Genomic DNA, 16879 nt, shown 5'->3' on the forward strand with positions numbered 1-16879 from the left:
CAGACCCTCAAACCACAGAACCACAGTATAGCAAATAAACAAATTGGTTTGTATCCTCTGCTGTCTGACCGACTCTTCATTATCTGGGAAGGCATGTAAGTGGTCGTGAGTGGCCAGAGTGACTCGTTTCGCGTCACTTCCTTCACCTAGGAGGGTAGACATCATGGCTTTGTAAGGCATAGACCGCCAGCATACTAGAGGTGCAGAGCCTGGCACTGTCCTGTGAGGGAAGAGCCTGCCAGGGTCCCAGTGGGCAGAGCCTGGCACTGTCCTGGGAGGGAAGAGCCTGTCAGGGTCCCAGTGGGCGGAGCCTGGTGCTGTCCTGTGAGGGAAGAGCCTGCCAGGGTCCTAGTGGGCAGAGTCTTGCACTGTCCTGTGAGGGAAGAGCCTGCCAGGGTCCTAATGGGCAGAGCCTGGCGCTGTCCTGTGAGGGAAGAGCCTGCCAGGGTCCCAGTGGGCGGAGCCTGGTGCTGTCCTGTGAGGGAAGAGCCTGCCAGGGTCCTAGTGGGCAGAGCCTGGCACTGTCCTGTGGGGGAAGAGCCTGCCAGGGTCCTAGTGGGCAGAGTCTGGCACTGTCCTGTGAGGGAAGAGCCTGCCAGGGTCCTAGTGGGCAGAGTCTGGCCCTGTCCTGTGAGGGAGGAGCCTGCCAGGGTCTTAGTGGGCAGAGTCTGGCACTGTCCTGTGAGGGAAGAGCCTGCCAGGGTCCCAGTGGGCAGAGTCCGGCACTGTCCTGTGAGGGAAGAGCCTGCCAGGGTCCCAGTGGGCAGAGTCTGGCACTGTCCTATGAGGGAAGAGCATGCCAGGATCCTAGTGGGCAGAGCCTGGCACTGTCCTGTGAGGGAAGAGCCTGCCAGCGTACTAGAGGGGCAGAGCCTGGCACTGTCCTGTGAGAGAAGAGCCTGCCAGGGTCCACTTGGGCAGAGCCTGGCACTGTCCTGTGAGGGAAGAGCCTGCCAGCGTACTAGAGGGGCAGAGCCTGGCACTGTCCTGTGAGGGAAGAGCCTGCCAGGGTCCCAGTGGGCAGAGCCTGGCACTGTCCTATGAGGGAAGAGCCTGCCAGGGTCCTAGTGGTCAGAGCCTGGTACTGTCCTGTGAGGGAAGAGCCTGCCAGGGTCTTAGTGGGCAGAGCCTGGCGCTGTCCTGTGAGGGAAGAGCCTGCCAGGGTCCTAGTGGGCAGAGCCTGGCACTGTCCTGTGAGAGAATAGACTGCCAGGGTCCTAGTGGGCAGAGCCTGGTGCTGTCCTGTGGGGGAAGAGCCTGCCAGCGTACTAGAGGGGCAGAGCCTGGCACTGTCCTGTGAGGGAAGAGCCTGCCAGGGTCCTAGTGGGCAGAGCCTGGCACTGTCCTGTGAGGGAAGAGCCTGCCAGCGTACTAGAGGGGCAGAGCCTGGCACTGTCTTGTGAGGGAAGAGCCTGCCAGGGTCCTAGTGGGCAGAGACTGGCACTGTCCTGTGAGGGAAGAGCCTGCCAGGGTCCTAGTGGGCAGAGCCTGGCGCTGTCATGTGAGGGAAGAGCCTGCCAGGGTCCTAGTGGGCAGAGCCTGGCACTGTCCTGTGAGGGAAGAGCCTGCCAGGGTCCAAGTGGGCAGAGCCTGGCGCTATCCTGTGAGGGACGAGCCTGCCAGGGTTCTAGTGGGCAGAGCCTGGTGCTGTCCTGTGAGGGAAGAGCCTGCCAGGGTCCTAGTGGGCAGAGCCTGGCACTGTCTTGTGAGGGAAGAGCCTGCCAGGGTCCTAATGGGCAGAGCCTGGCGCTGTCCTGTGAGGGAAGAGCCTGCCAGGGTTCTAGAGGGGCAGAGCCTGGCGCTATCCTGTGAGGGAAGAGCCTGCCAATGTCCCAGTGGGCAGAGCCTGGCGCTGTCCTGTGAGGGAAGAGCCTGCCAGGGTCCTAGTGGGCAGAGCATGGCGCTATCCTGTGAGGGAAGAGCCTGCCAAGGTCCCAGTGGGCAGAGCCTGGCGCTGTCCTGTGGGGGAAGAGCCTGCCAGGGTCCCAGTGGGCAGAGCCTGGCGCTGCCCTGTGGGGAAAGAGCCTGCCAGGGTCCCAGTGGGCAGAGCCTGGCACTGTCCTGTGAGGGAAGAGCCTGCCAGGGTCCTAATGGGCAGAGCCTGGTGCAGTCCTGTGAGGGAAGAGCCTGCCAGGGTCCTAGAGGGGCAGAGCCTGGCACTGTCCTGTGAGGGAAGAGCCTGCCAGCGTACTAGAGGGGCAGAGCCTGGCACTGTCCTGTGAGGGAAGAGCCTGCCAGGGTACTAGAGGTGCAGAGCCTGGCACTGTCCTGTGGGGGAAGAGCCTGCCAGGGTCCCAGTGGGCAGAGCCTGGCACTGTCCTGTGAGGGAAGAGCCTGCCAGGGTCACAGTGGGCAGAGCCTGGTACTGTCCTGTGAGGGATGAACCTGCTAGGGTCCTAGTGGGTATAGCCTGGCACTGCCCTGTGAGGAAAGAGCCTGCCAGGGTCCCAGTGGGCAGAGCCTGGCACTGCCCTGTGGGGAAAGAGCCTGCCAGGGTCCCAGTGGGCAGAGCCTGGCACTGTCCTGTGAGGGAAGAGCCTGCCAGGGTCCTAATGGGCAGAGCCTGGTGCTGTCCTGTGAGGGAAGAGCCTGCCAGGGTCCTAGTGGGCAGAGCCTGGCACTGCCCTGTGAGGGAAGAGCCTGCCAGGGTCCTAGTGGGCAGAGCCTGGCGCTATCCTGTGAGGGACGAGCCTGCCAGGGTTCTAGTGGGCAGAGCCTGGCGCTATCCTGTGAGGGACGAGCCTGCCAGGGTTCTAGTGGGCAGAGCCTGGCGCTATCCTGTGAGGGACGAGCCTGCCAGGGTCCCAGTGGGCAGAGCCTGGTGCTGTCCTGTGAGGGAAGAGCCTGCCAGGGTCACAGTGGGCAGAGCCTGGCGCTGTCCTGTGAGGGAAGAGCCTGCCAGGGTCCCAGTGGGTAGAGCCTGGTGTTGTCCTGTGAGGGAAGAGCCTGCCAGGGTCCCAGTGGGCAGAGCCTCACGCTGTCCTGTGAGGGAAGAGCCTGCCAGCGTACTAGAGGGGCAGAGCCTGGCACTGTCCTGTGAGGGAAGAGCCTGCCAGGGTCCCAGTGGGCGGAGCCTGGTGCTGTCCTGTGAGGGAAGAGCCTGCCAGGGTCCCAGTGGGCAGAGCCTGGTGCTGTCCTGTGAGGGAAGAGCCTGCCAGGGTCCCAGTGGGCAGAGCCTGGCAAGGCCCTTGGAGTGTAGCGCCTGGAATCCCTGGGGAGGGCTGTATCTTACGCGGAGAGAGTCCTGGGGTGTTGGATGCCGTGGAGTGGGCTGGTCTCAGGTCCGAGAGCAGTGAGGGGACAGTTACCACAGGTTGTAAGGTCTGGCAGAGGCTTACTCTTTGGAGAGGGCAGTGTCTTGGAAGGGTGAGGGTCCGGTGTGGGCAGTGTTCTGGGAGGACAGTGCCCTGAGAAGAAAGTGCAATGCGAGGGTAGATCCCTGGCAGTGCCGAGTCCTGAGAGGACGGTGTCCTGTGTGTGCAGTGTCCTGTGAGAGCAGTATCCTGGGAGGGCAGTGTCCTGTGAGGGCAGTATCCTGGGAGTGCAGTGTCCTGGCAGTGCCATGTCCTGTGTGGGCAGAGTCTTGTGTGGACAGTGTCCCGTGTGGGCAGTGTATTGTGCTCCTAGGAGGGCAGAGTCCAGTGGTAAGACCCCCACTGGAGAGGCCTGAGGGTCTGGAGTCAGGCCTGGGAGGGCAGGGTTCTGCGAGCGCTCTGTCCTGTGAGGGCAGTGTCCTGGGAGGGCAGTGTCCGTGCAGTTCAGTGTCTTCCTAGGAGGGCAGAAGCAGGTGCTAGGACCCCCACAGCGGAGGCAGGAGGGTCTGGCGTAAGGCCTGGAACCGCAGTGTCCTGTGAGGGCTCTGTCCTCCTGTGTGGGCAGTGTCCTGTGTGCAGTGTCCTGGGAGGGCAGTGTCCTGTGAGGGCAGTGCTATGGCAAGTCCGTGTCCTCAATGGAGGACAGAAGCAGGTGCTAGGACCCCCACCGCGGAGGCAGGGGGTCTGGCGTCAGGCCTGGATCCGCAGTGTCCTGTGAGGGCTCTGTCCTCCTGTGTGGGCAGTGTCCTGTGAGGGCTCTGTCCTCCTGTGTGGGCAGTGTCCTGTGTGGGCAGTGTCCTGTGTAGGCAGTGTCCTGTGAGGGCTCTGTCCTCCTGTGTGGGCAGCGTCCTGTGTAGGTAGTGGTCTGTGTGGGTAGTGTCCTGTGAGGGCAGTGCTATGGCAAGTCCGTGTCCTCAATGGAGGGCAGAAGCAGGTGCTAGGACCCCCACCGCGGAGGCAGGGGGTCTGGCGTCAGGCCTTCGAGCAGTGCCTGTGAGGGGTAATTTATCACAGATTGTCAGGCCTGCCAGGGTTCTAGTGGGCAGAGCCTGGCGCTATCCTGTGAGGGACGAGCCTGCCAGGGTCCCAGTGGGCAGAGCCTGGTGCTGTCCTGTGAGGGAAGAGCCTGCCAGGGTCACAGTGGGCAGAGCCTGGCGCTGTCCTGTGAGGGAAGAGCCTGCCAGGGTCCCAGTGGGTAGAGCCTGGTGCTGTCCTGTGAGGGAAGAGCCTGCCAGGGTCCCAGTGGGCAGAGCCTCACGCTGTCCTGTGAGGGAAGAGCCTGCCAGCGTACTAGAGGGGCAGAGCCTGGCACTGTCCTGTGAGGGAAGAGCCTGCCAGGGTCCCAGTGGGCGTAGCCTGGTGCTGTCCTGTGAGGGAAGAGTCTGCCAGGGTCCCAGTGGGCGGAGCCTGGTGCTGTCCTGTGAGGGAAGAGCCTGCCAGGGTCCCAGTGGGCAGAGCCTGGCAAGGCCCTTGGAGTGTAGCGCCTGGAATCCCTGGGGAGGGCTGTATCTTACGCGGAGAGAGTCCTGGGGTGTTGGATGCCGTGGAGTGGGCTGGTCTCAGGTCCGAGAGCAGTGAGGGGACAGTTACCACAGGTTGTAAGGTCTGGCAGAGGCTTACTCTTTGGAGAGGGCAGTGTCTTGGAAGGGTGAGGGTCCGGTGTGGGCAGTGTTCTGGGAGGACAGTGCCCTGAGAAGAAAGTGCAATGCGAGGGTAGTGCCCTGGCAGTGCCGAGTCCTGAGAGGACGGTGTCCTGTGTGTGCAGTGTCCTGTGAGGGCAGTATCCTGGGAGGGCAGTGTCCTGTGAGGGCAGTATCCTGGGAGGGCAGTGTCCTGGCAGTGCCATGTCCTGTGTGGGCAGAGTCTTGTGTGGACAGTGTCCCGTGTGGGCAGTGTATTGTGCTCCTAGGAGGGCAGAGTCCAGTGGTAAGACCCCCACTGGAGAGGCCTGAGGGTCTGGAGTCAGGCCTGGGAGGGCAGGGTTCTGCGAGCGCTCTGTCCTGTGAGGGCAGTGTCCTGGGAGGGCAGTGTCCGTGCAGTTCAGTGTCTTCCTAGGAGGGCAGAAGCAGGTGCTAGGACCCCCACAGCGGAGGCAGGAGTGTCTGGCGTCAGGCCTGGAACCGCAGTGTCCTGTGAGGGCTCTGTCCTCCTGTGTGGGCTGTGTCCCGTGTAGGCAGTGGCCTGTGTGGGCAGTGTCCTGTGTAGGCAGTGTCCTGTGAGGGCAGTGTCCTGTGTAGGCAGTGTCCTGTGAGGGCAGTGTCCTGGGAGGGCAGTGTCCTGTGTGGGCAGCGTCCTGTGTGGGCAGTGTCCTGTGTGCAGTGTCCTGTGTGGGTAATGTCCTGTGAGGGCAGTGTCCTGTGAGGGCAGTGCTATGGCAGGTCCGTGTCCTCCTGGGAGGGCAGAAGCAGGTGCTAGGACCCCCACAGCGGAGGCAGGAGGGTCTGGCGTAAGGCCTGGAACCGCAGTGTCCTGTGAGGGCTCTGTCCTCCTGTGTGGGCAGTGTCCTGTGTGCAGTGTCCTGGGAGGGCAGTGTCCTGTGAGGGCAGTGCTATGGCAAGTCCGTGTCCTCAATGGAGGACAGAAGCAGGTGCTAGGACCCCCACCGCGGAGGCAGGGGGTCTGGCGTCAGGCCTGGATCCGCAGTGTCCTGTGAGGGCTCTGTCCTCCTGTGTGGGCAGTGTCCTGTGAGGGCTCTGTCCTCCTGTGTGGGCAGTGTCCTGTGTGGGCAGTGTCCTGTGTAGGCAGTGTCCTGTGAGGGCTCTGTCCTCCTGTGTGGGCAGCGTCCTGTGTAGGTAGTGGTCTGTGTGGGTAGTGTCCTGTGAGGGCAGTGCTATGGCAAGTCCGTGTCCTCAATGGAGGGCAGAAGCAGGTGCTAGGACCCCCACCGCGGAGGCAGGGGGTCTGGCGTCAGGCCTGGGAGCAGTGCCTGTGAGGGGTAATTTATCACAGGTTGTCAGGCCTGCAGGTATTCACAAGCTCCCGCCTCGAATCCTGCTGACTGCTCAGATCCGCTCTGAGAGGAGAGACGAGAGCAACATATGGGGGTGCCTGCGAGCACGGGGGGGGGGGGGGGAGGGGGGGATAGGAAGTGTGTGTGAAAGAGACAGGAGGAAACCAGGTGGAGGCTGAGAGAGGGGGGATGGCTTGAGACAGGGAGAAGAAGAACAGGTGGAGCTGAGAGAGGGAGAGAGAGAGAGATAGAGAGCAGGAGAGAGAGATAGAGAGAGAGAAAAGGAGACAGAGAGAAACGGAGAGAGATAAAATAGAGAGACAGAGAGAAGGAGAGAGAAAAATAGAGAGGAGAGAGAGAGCAAAGGAGAGAGAGTGTAAAGGGGAGAGGGCGAGAGGGCGAGAGACAGAGAAAAGGGGATAGAGCGAGAAAAGGAGTGAGAGAGAGAGAAAAGGAGAGAGGACGAGAGAGAGAAAAGGAGAGATGGCTATAGAGAGAATGAGAGAGAGATAGAGAGAGAAGGGGAGAGAGATAGAGAGAGAGAAAAGGGGAGGGAGAGAATGAAAAGGAGAGAGAGAGAGAAGGGGAGAAAAAAGGAGAGAGAGAGAGAGAGAGAGAGAGAGAGAGAGAGAAAAGGAGAGAGAGAGAGAGAGAGAAAGAAAGAGTCTGGAAGAGTCCAACGAATAAAGACTGAGAGGCAGGTCAGGAGTGAGGGAGAAGAGTGACTTGTGGGGCTCAGTGAGGAGAGAAATGTTTGTGTAAATGTACAGACTTGGGATGCTTGACTCTAAAGATACCAACAAGAAAAAATCTACCCCCATTTGTGGAGCCGGTCCTCCCCTTTTTCTGTGCACCCCTGTTATGGGTCACATTCCTGTGGCCCCTTCCAGTCTCAGGGAGAGCCCTTTGACCTCTGTGGCCGGCACCCACCGGCCATTCTCCAGGACCTGCTGTCTGCTAAAATGGTACCACAGTTGTCGGGCTTGAAGGTGCAGAATACATCCCATACCCCCACTTTGGGAAATCCCTGATTCCAGGGTGCAAACCTCAGATCCATCCTCCCTGCACACCTGTCTTTGTGTCTGAATATCTCCCACCTACAACTGTGCATGACGTCACTGGAGCTGATTGGAGCTGGACTCCAGTGCACCCCCCTCAGAGCCAACACCCCTTGGACCAGTTCACCTGGGGGCTGATGGGCTTTCTTGGCCTGGGGGCCTGTGCAATGGCATCGGATGTGCACTGAACAGCCCCTCTGTGGCTCACCCTCTTCCCGCTGCCACCAGGCTTGTCCAATGAACAGTCTGCTTGTTGAAGAGGTGGGTGGAGAGACAGTGAGTTCACCCACCCAGCATGGGGAGTCAGCAGCACGCCTGGAAGCCCTGCTTCTCTGCGCCTGAGACCCCGGTGCTGTGTGAGGGATGAGTGAGGCTTTGGGGGGACACACCCCAGATCCAGGCGAGCCTCAGCTGGGACCACGAGGTACAGTGAGCAGGGACCCTGCCTGGCATGCAAGAACTGTATCCACCCCACCTTCCCCCAGGAGTGCGTCCTTCCTTCGGATTGTTAGTCCACCCTACACAAAACTGTATTGTAGGATTTATAAAACCCTTAACACCCCATGTCCGGCACTGCAGTGCTTAATTCGAGCCAGTGGCTTCCGGTGCTCGGCACCAGCACTTAATTATCAGCTTCAGCACTTGGGATAGTCTGCCACATGGTGGCGCTGTTTGTCTAATTTAGAGATGACCACAACAGTTGTTTATTAATTCAATGTACATTAAAATGGCTAAAACCTGCCATCCACGCCACTCTCATTACTAGCATTGTCATTGGCAGTGCTGGCAGGGGCAATGGGTGGTCCAAGCAGCAGTGGCCCCATGATGAGGGCCCCTTCACTTATTACAAATTAAGCACTGCGCTTACCACATAGATAGCAAGATAACACTGTATAGGGTGTGTGGTCGGAAGGCTGTTGGTTTTGTTTTGAGCCTACGTGGGAAGTGTTTTCATGTCATGTGTGATGGTCACCATGGCTAGTGGCCTGGTGTATTATCTCCCCCCTGGTCGGTCGGCTCTTGTGAGAGAGGGGCTTATTATTTGGGGGTGGGGGTTGCAGTCCACCACAGGTAATAAAGTCACTATCTTGTTAATTCCAGTCAAAGGTTTCAGTAATTTAAACCTGAGCTAAACCCCTGGTAGCTATGGCACAGAACAGACAGGCCTCATTTAACAAAAAAATGTGTAAAGTGTTTGGAAGTACCAAAACAAGTAAAAATGTTTAAAACAGAATACAATAATAATCCCACTCTAAATTAGGAATATAGAGTAAAATGTAGTAAACAAAACCGCAACATAATGACAGAAATCCAATAATGGAGGCTGGATATATGAGTTTTTTCATTTTTTGCTGAAAATAGTAACAGAAAGTGGAATATGCCAGCGGTAGTCAATCATTGCAGTAGACCGGACCAACCGCAACTTGAAACCAACCGCAGTGGGGTGCTGGACAGATGCATCCATTAGGGCCTAGAAGTAGGGGAGTTCCCAATCTGAAAAGGAATTTTGTCATATTTCTGAAGAAAAACTCCTGTCCACTCAGGACAAAGATAGCATTTAGTCCAACACCGTTGTAGTGGCAGTCAGATGCTTTTCTCGGTCAGTCCACTGATGCCCTGGTCAACCGTTTTGAAAAAAGTTTCCAAACTTTTTTTGGCACCCAAACAACCACTTGAGTAGCCTTCCAAGGTGCCAGGACTGCAGGGGAAGCACTTAGAGAAGCATGCAGAGGGCAACAGCAAAGTCCAGTCCATGTCCAGTTGCCACTGGTTCCCTGGGATTCTTCACAGGAATTTCCTCTTCAGCTCTTCTATGCTCCTGGGCCCGTCCAGGGGATCAGCCCGATGACCCTCAGATGTTTCTGTCTGTGAGTTTCAAATGAACCTGAGGGGTCCAGCCTCCCCAGGTCCTTCTCGCCGGTCGCAGATTCCAAGTGCAGCAGGTCCAGCCTGCCTGGTATCCTTTTGCAATGTTTTGAGGGAGGCTAAGTCCAGCTTTTTAGGGTTCAGCAGCCTGTGGATGGGGGACACCTAAAACACTTCTAGTTCTTCCTCAACAGTGGAGTAAAGGTTCCCAGGCCCTGACCTACCTACCTACTTTGGCAGTAGTTCCTGTTTTCTTTACTGACTTCACCATCAAATTGGATTTTAATAACCGCTGAAAATAGTGGGTTAATTATTTCTCTAGTTTGCCCCATTCCAGAGTTAGCAGTAATACTACTTTAATCTGCTCTCTGGTTTTTTACATAGGTGAGATAAGCCAAAAAAGCGTTTGGGCCTTCTCACTGAGGAGCATTTTGGGCCTGATTCACAAAGGTAGCACAATTTTGAGCAAGTTACATATTTGCGGAAGCGTACAAGTTTTATCTAGTCACAAATTCTGTTTTTTTTTATTTTCCCTATACATATGTACACCATATCCATTGTAAATAAATAATTTTAAAAAAAACTTAACCCAAAAAGAAATATGTTTATATTAATGTAAATTAAATTTATATATTTTAAATGTGAACAAAATTTTAAAAATGCTAAGAGCACTATTAACTTAATTTTGAAAAAAGTTTTTAATGAATGAAAATATCTTAAATTATATTACGAAATATGTTTCTGAAATTTAAATTAAAAAATAGATTCCCACCTAAAGAGCAAAAAAGCTCTGCATTGATAATTGATAAAAGTGCTGTGTAGAAATAATTTAAAATAATGTTCCTATATTTTAATTGAACCTATTCCTACATTAATATTTACAATCAAAGTAGGGTTTTAAAATATTTTATAATGAAATACTCAATATTTACTATTTTTTTGTTTTGTATTGCATTATATTTATTTATATTTGTAACTATTTTAAACAATTTAATTTCCTTTAACATTATTTCTTATAGGGTTTTATTTTAATTCCCCACCTCTGTTATTTTCAATGGGAGGGTGTTGCAGTATCAATGGTTGGCCATGAGTGGTGCTGGACCCAACACTGCTTTTCGTTTATATAACTAACAACTCACACTTAGTTTTTGTAATGAGCCAAGAGAAGTGAACTTGCTCAAAAGTGTAAATTATTCAAAAGTGCAAGTTATCTTTGTGACTGAGGTCAGTTACCATTCATTTTCCACATATGTTTCTTCTAATACCGTAAACCTATCTTGTGGGCTATAAGGTATATATAGAGGTGACTTACCAATTTCTAAAAGGGAGGTTTTCACCTGTCAAAAAGTTTTGTTTTAATGAGCCGTACTGCAGGTTTAAACAGCAGCTGGCCTGAAGCCATGTTTCCTTGGTCACACTGGTGGATGGCTTGATAAGTGCTGCCGTCCACAGAGGTTATTCAACTTTTCATGCCATGGCGCAGTTTTTACACCATATACTATGGCCTTAAAGGCGAGTTAAATACGCAATCAGGGATTTGCTGATTTCAATATGTTTTAGGGGTCAGCGCACATAGGCCTGTCACTGGACAGAAGTGCCCCCGAGTGCAGGACTAAAAACCAGAAACAAAATTCAGAAAACCACGAGGGTGACTACTCAAAAAGCGTCATTTTCTCAGAGTTCCTAGTGCCTCAACCTCTAAGACTTCTTGGCACCTTGTCTTTGCTCTCATTTATTTTGTCTCTGTCGCAAAGCCGCCATGTATCTGTAGGAACCTTGTAGTAACCTATACCTGAAAGAGCTGCTTAGCGCTAACCAGGGGCTCCTGAGGGGTCCGCCGCTGAGGTTTGCTGTGGCCGCGACTGACCTACCGAGGGTGGGAGACCCCAAGGCTCTGACATCCTTGTTCCCTGAACATGGTCCATTTAGTGGGTCAGCCTAGCAAGTCCAAGAGGGGTTCTATTGGCTACTTAAGATTTTTGAGTAGCCCCAACCATTAGTGTGAGCCAAGGATGCTGGGGCTGGAACATGAGCCATTTGTACCTCTGCACAAACTGGGTTTATGCACTTCTGTTTGCACAAGTGCAGACATGTTTCTGTGATCAGATGCTTTATCATCCGTGTGCATGCATGCCCTGTGCTGTCAGCAGTGCACACGCTCACAACACACGATTCATTAGAAGAATACCGCCTCTAGCTCACTTCAAAAAGGAGACCAAATCTTTCCTAATGGGCAAATTCCTTTCCTAAAGTTCACGCTACAATCACCCCTTAACCTGACTTTACCTATCGTCATAGCACTATTCCTTGGCTGCCTCTCCCTATGATACTCACCCTGCACTTCCGAACAATCCTTCAGGGTGATGAGACTGCTTTTCTAGTTTACTGCATCGTTTTTGTCCTATCCCTTAAGGTAGTCGGATAGTATGACTGTTTGTCTTGCCATATACTGTATCATTTTGTTTCCCTATCCCTTGGCTCTCCTCCCCCCTTTGTCCTGTATCCCACCTGATACTCTTGTAAAGCGCTCTAATACCCTCACTGGTCTGGTTTGCGCTCTAAAAAACACTAAATAAATAAATTCATTAAATGGTCAGTGACTAATTACAAAATGTAACCTACACATGCACCCTAGTCGCCGCCGAGGGCCGGTGATCGGATGTTTAGGGTACAGATGCAAGGTTGCACCTGTGCAAGCCCAGGTGTGCAGAGGTGTGCTTTGTTCATAGACAGCCCTGGCTGAGTAAAGTTTAATTAAACAAGACAGTGATCTAACTGGACATTTTAGCAGCTCCCAGTGACAGGAACCTGAACCCACTGAGCTGCCTTGACCTGAAGAATCACATAGGTTGTTGCATGAAGGACTGAAACTTCTCATTACTGAATCCAACTGTGAAGCCCTGGCTTTTGGGGGGTGGGGAGGGGGGGTAGGAAGCGGAAGGCTCCAGGGAACAGAAACAACCATTGGGCTGTGTTTTAGTAAGCTTCTATGTAATGGGTTACCAGGAATGTCTTTTTAGTACTTGCCTATTTAAGGTTCGCCAAAAACATACAGTGGGCTTAGATCCCGCCCATTGCTTACCATTGGTTGGCTGTATTGCCACTCTTGCTCAGGGGAGGAAGTGGGCAGTAAAAATGGATGGAGACAGGAGAATATAGAAAACAGGAATAAACAATATTGCAAAAGGGATTTAGAGGCAAATGGCTGGTGCTCTGTTCCACTTAACCATCTTCCCGAGTTTGGACCAACTTTCCACCTCCCGCCTTGGAACCCCGATAGTCCAAAAACAGCCGTACTCTCCTGGCGTGGTGCAAACAACGAATGGGCTTGGTAAATGTGTCGAACTGTCCTCTATTAGAGGGTGTAGCAGCCTCAGACCATGGTCATTTACAGTGGCTACTGTCAAGAGCAGTAGCTGTGAACCTCTGAGCCCCCACAACAAGGTCGTGAGGTAAGTCGTGAATACATCCGTAGCACAACCAATGTGTCACGGGCCCTCGTACAAAAAAGGATTGTAAATTAATTATAAAATACAGCAATAATCAGGGTTCAGTGGGCCCCTAAAGCAGGTTTCTCCAAAGTCAGTGCTGGAAGGCCAGCTCCATGCTAGATTCTTAAGATAATTACATTTATCTATATGGGGATATGCTAAAAACTGGTACGACTTTGGAGAACCCTGTCCTAAAGCCTCTGGGCCTCGGTGCCACTGCACCTATGAAAGCTGCACCCCTGGAATGGAGTAGTACCTTATAGTCCAATGCCACTGGTTTCAGATCACAGATTTCGAGTGCAGGAGCACGCTTGTGACACCCCTTTGCCAGTAAACAATATGCCTGCACACGGTGGGGGTGGGGGGAGGGAGATTAGGTCAGGCCCTCCCATACAGAATCACTAGAATAATCCAACCATTTAAAAAAGCTGGAGGACAACAATGGTGGGGTGCACGCCTTTCAGCAGTGTAGGGAACTCATTTTATCCGTGTTCCCCTAATTACTTGATTGCATTTTTCTTCCTCTGGACATCTAGTATTTGACCTCTGGAGTAGCTGTGGCCTTCTCATCACATTGCACCTACACGTTGTGTAACCTGAACTACAAAGTGTATCTAACTGAAAGAAATTACATTATATTTGCATTATTCAACTCAGGGCTTTAAGTGGAATGAAAAACCTGGAAGAGGGGTCTCTCAAAGGGGCATAGTCGATTTAATTAAGGGCGTGGCTTAAAATACACATGAGTTAAACATCTGTCCTTAGCTTAGTGTCCCGCCCGACAGGTATTTTGCTGCTTCAGTCATTGCATGCAGATAAAAATACAACAAGTAACATTACACCTACACCAAGCCGGAACTCTTGGCTTTGTCAATGGTTGTTAGTTGCATAGGTCAAATAAGCAACAACTATGGCTTTCTTGTTTATAACGTTGAAAATGCTTCAGTTCTGAAATGAGGCTGTGAAAGAACTATAAGGGGTCTCTTTGAAGTTACGTCAGAGGCATTGAAGGGTGGTACTGCTGCAGAGTTAAGGTTTTGTTTTTTTACCCTGAGTTGAGGGCAAAAACGGAGAGCCCGATAGGTGCCCGTCTCAGCACCTGCTTTTCAGAACTGCCAGTGCTGAGCACAGGCAGGACCCAGCCCACTTAAAGCCCTGGTCAACTGTAACTCTGCGAAACAGTTTTCCCCGATTGCTACCTGGTTTTATTTTTAGTTACTTGAGAAAAGGACATTTTTCACGCTGTACCTAAAAACTTAACAGGTGCCCAAACAAGGTGTTGCTGCACCAAGCTACAACAACTTGTGTCAATAATGGGGCATGGATGAAGCATGCTAATCGGCTAACATCTCTTAGGAATATACTACAAACTTCAGATTGACAGTCTAAAGGTAAATCAGTATGGCGAACCAATGGATCCCTGGATTTTTACTAGCTACGCCTAGCTAAAGACATCTCACATTCCTTGTCTGGTCTCCCGCCAGAACGTCTGAGCGTCATTCGCTTTACATTTTATCCCCTCTGGGGGTGAAGCAGCCACCAGGCTATAAAGGGAAAAGAATCAGGAAGGTGGCAAACACATCCTGAGTAAGTGAACGCACAGCAGCATGTTTTTGTCCTAAACAGAAGTCCTTCCTTATTAGTCAAGGGCCACCCACAGCAGGGCACACACTTGACCCCGTTTTGCCACTGGACACAGCATCTCCTACAGCCACACCACGGAACTACTCTGCAAGGACCACCACTCAGTGGCGTAACGAAACTTGAGGGGGCCCCCCTGCAAGGTACGTGGAGGGGGCCCCTCTGGACACAATCAGGAGCTCTCCGCAGGCCCGCAGCCAGAATGATATTTTTAGAGGGGCCTGGCCCTCAGCTATGACGAAACATAAAGCTGTGCGCAATACGTATATTCTTTCCAAAGTAGTATTTGTAGGGGAAATGTACAGTATGCAAGATTTGAAATTGCACACTGCGTGTGGGTGCTTTTTCAAACAACAGAAATTCTATCTTGGTGGGGTTGAGCTTCTGCTAGGGGCTGGGCATCCAGGTTTGCATGGTATGCAGGCAGTGTTTGAGGCACTGGATATTAGAAGTGGAGGAGACTTTCAAGTAAAGCAGTGTATCGTCGGTGTGTTGAAGGAAGCGGAGAGGTCCAGAAATATCAGGAGGCAGTGGTAACATTCATCTAGAGGGCATTGTTTACGACGTGTAAGGTAGTAGTCTCCTAGCTACAGCATGATCTGAAGCCAGACTGGTAGTCGTACATAGGTAAATGGCTTCACTTTAAAGTGCAAAGCATTCACAAATGGTGATCATGCAATAGTAAATCAATTTAATTATACACAGACCCTTGGCTGATGTTAAAGTCAACTTCTCCTGTCCCTAAACTGCAAGAAGTGGGACTCAGAGCTCCTGTCATCGATGTCAAATCGCCAGTCGTGCTGGGATGCTGAACGTAGAGCGGGCCACACCAGGATCCATGTCAAACAGCATCCGATCAACCTTGAGGCTATCCGAGGCATGGACTTCAAACTTCACCCACTCACTTTCCCGCCTTCGTCAACAACAACACCGTGATTCCGCTCATAAGCAACCCACCGTCATCAAACACCACTTCAAATCCAGCTTGCCTTTTCAGAGACCACATTTTCCAAAAAAAACTTTCTAAACCTTCCACGTAAACCTTCCACTAGCAGGAACCTAGTCCCTGCATCCGACCCTCGCTCCATCACGGTCATCCTTAACTTTTGATTTTGAACTGGTCTAACACGATCAGATGGCCACGATTGACGCTTATTGGTATCTCCTGTTCTACTTATTGGATTTTTATCGCTTTGGTATAGTCTTGTTCATTAAAATTTACTACATTTTCCTAAATTGGCTTGGGATTTTTGTTTTGTTGTGTTTTCACTTTATTACTGTTTGAGTAATGCATAAATAATTTACACATTACCTCAAAGGTAAGACTGACTGTTGTGTGGCAAGCTACCAGAGAGTTAAGCATAGGTTTAGTTAGTGACTCTAGTGGTTCATATTGATAAGGGTTTGTGATTATTATTTGAGGTGGGTTTTCACTCCCTCAACCAATACTCCCAAGTTCTTACAGCAAGCAAAACTGGGAAACCGAGGCTGCTGAGATTTTGTTAAATTCAAGCATGGGTAGGTATTCAAGGCACTGTCTTAGCAATGTTGGTTTAGACTGCCTTGAATACCCACCTCTATAAAATCCATTATGACAGATGTTAATTGTGAATGATGCAACCAGATCGAAAAGAATGTGGACACTGACAGCCAGCATACACCTCTCATGTTACCCAGATTCAACAGGACTATCAGCCCCATTCTATGGTGTAGAAGAACGTCTGCATATACATGACGGGGGAGGCCATGCTGTGCTATGCGATACGGATTTGAGACCAAGATGCCCAATCTAAAGCTTATTTTGAAATGGGAAAGAGAGAAATAGTGTAGTAGTTGCAAAGGTCTATCGTATTAAGGGGTCACTTAGTTTTCCTTTCCTCTCCCACTTTCATTTATTTCCTCCCATCTTTGCCTGTTGTCCTGCCTCTTCCTTGACGGCATCGTGTTTATTCTTCTCTCACAACTTGTTCTCTGCAGTCCATCACTGTGGTCCTTCAGCCCAGTCAAGTCAGTTTCTCACCCAGATTACGTAGGACACTGTGTTTGAGTGTATATAGCTCAATGGTGTGGGGGCAAAGAAATCACTGAAATATTTGCAACAGAATGTGAAAGCAGCAACAAATAAGGTTTCTCTCATAGGGAGCAGGGGACAGAAGCAGCAGCATTTTAAACTTAACTCAAATGTAGTAATCGTACTGCACAAATAGCAGCATTGTAGGCTTCTTGGCAACACAAACCAGATAGAACACAGGCTAGAAGGTGAGATTTCCTCACACAGAGAAGAGGTATACCTTAGACAGCAGGACTAGAAGCTTCGCTCACACAAGGAGTAGAGGTAAAACACAAGTACCTTTGCAAGTTTTCTTCAAACATTGAAACATTGGCAGATGCAGTGCAAGCTTTCCTTAGACTAGTGCAAAAAAGGCACAATATAGACAGCAACTATAACAAGCACTGGCAAGGCCAATAGGTCTTGCCTATACAAGAGCTGTTGGCTTTGGCAATGTGGTTTTGCCATGTTGTACACTAGTGTGGCTGCTGTCCAGGTTGGCTACAAGT

Source organism: Lissotriton vulgaris, chromosome 4_1, assembly GCF_964263255.1.
Source record: "Lissotriton vulgaris chromosome 4_1, aLisVul1.2, whole genome shotgun sequence".
Lineage (NCBI taxonomy): Eukaryota > Metazoa > Chordata > Amphibia > Caudata > Salamandridae > Lissotriton > Lissotriton vulgaris.